Raw genomic sequence first — 1,608 nt, forward strand, 5'->3', positions numbered from 1 at the left:
ATAGGAACACATAATTACAATTTTGAAATGCAACTGTGATTTTAGCATGAATTACCATAAATGCAAGGAGGTCACGACCAACCACAAAACTTTGCATATGAAGTTGCTCAAATCCATTTCAATTGCTGAGTAAAGCAGAATGGTTTTGATCCATTGATCTCTGGCGCAGCATTTTTCCCACTGCACCACTCTGCTGAAATTCACCCCAGATGGGACTTGAAACCACAATCTCTGGCTTAGGAGGCCAGTGCCTTATCCATTAGGCCACTGGGGTATTATGGGACCAAGTCCACCAGTTCAGTAGAAATACGCATGTCCGGACACAATCCGTCCTGCCTCCACAATCCATTTTGCGCATGTGCAATTTGTTTGCGCACGCGCAGATGATATTCATGATATACTAGGATTTACAAGGAATTTACGGCACTGCACAATCTGTTCCATAGCAGCGGTCTGCTGTTAGCCTCCACTAGAACGCTAACGACGTTAGTTTAGCTAACAGCTAATTCGGCTAGGCAATACAGCTGGTGTCCTGAAAAGTTGGAAAAAGATTTTTCTTTTTTATTAAATTATGCAATTAAGATCAATTTCCAAAAGATGATTTTTTTTAATTCTCTTTTTAGTCAACTTCAGCATGGGTTCTACTGTATGCATGTATACCTGCATGCATTTAAAAATGTAGGCCAAGTAAGTACTTAAAAAAAGAAACAGAGCCATATTGACACAAAAAAAGAATTTGACAGCAGAAAGCACCGTTTTAAGGACACACAGAAATGAAATTTTAATTGCACTGTTTTGAAAATAGTAAGAACCTTCTTCATCACAAACCTGATGGTGCAGTACTTGATCCACTTGGATCCACTTGCTGTCCCTCTGGCTGTTCCTCTCTCTGTCCCATTTATGTTTTCTTCCTCCTCACTCTCTTCTTTATGCTCTTCATCCGCTTTGTCACCCTCCTTACACTCTTCTTCATCCTCCTCACCCTCTGGAATATCCCTCTCTATGTCAAAGCCATCACTTTCATCACATGCCCTCTCTCCAAACTCACAAATAAATCAATACAACAACAGGCTTAATTGAACTGACAACATCAGTTATATGACTTAAAGTTCTCAAGGACGCTCACGATCTCAGCTGATTATCCTCCGGACAGCTTGTGTCTTTTTCTTTTCTCTCAATTTTTTCTCTGTGTGGCGTACGCGCCTGCTCACGGTGCTATTCTCCAACATTGATTCACGATCACTCCGGGGATACGACCTTTAGTACAAAACTAAAGTAACAAGACAATTTTATAAAATGTAACCAGTAGAAAATACCGATATTCGTGTTAAAATGTAAGGAATACAAGTATGTAAAAATATGTGAAAAATCAACTTGAGTACAGCAATGAAGTGTTTGTACTTTGTTACTTTGTTAAGGAAGCATTTGTACTTTTTTACTTCCCATCTCCGATGACGGTAAAGAACAATGTGTACATGGTTTGCAGAACTGTACCTTCTGATAGACATAAGGTCACTTGGGTCGTCTTTGGGCTGCTCTATGGTCTTCTGCAGAAGGATAAATCCCATAGCTGGCCCACTCCAGGTTATTAAAGCAACAAACGTCCCT

At 40.0% G+C, this 1,608-nt stretch overlaps 1 non-coding gene across 1 annotated transcript; it reads right to left on the reverse strand.

The window, feature by feature from the left end:
• Positions 1-201: 201 nt before the first annotated feature.
• Positions 202-274, reverse strand: trnar-ccu. The gene has a single exon. It is a non-coding gene; the product is annotated as a tRNA-Arg (tRNA).
• Positions 275-1,608: the final 1,334 nt, after the last annotated feature.

Source organism: Etheostoma cragini, unplaced genomic scaffold, assembly GCF_013103735.1.
Source record: "Etheostoma cragini isolate CJK2018 unplaced genomic scaffold, CSU_Ecrag_1.0 ScbMSFa_3407, whole genome shotgun sequence".
Classification (NCBI taxonomy): domain Eukaryota; kingdom Metazoa; phylum Chordata; class Actinopteri; order Perciformes; family Percidae; genus Etheostoma; species Etheostoma cragini.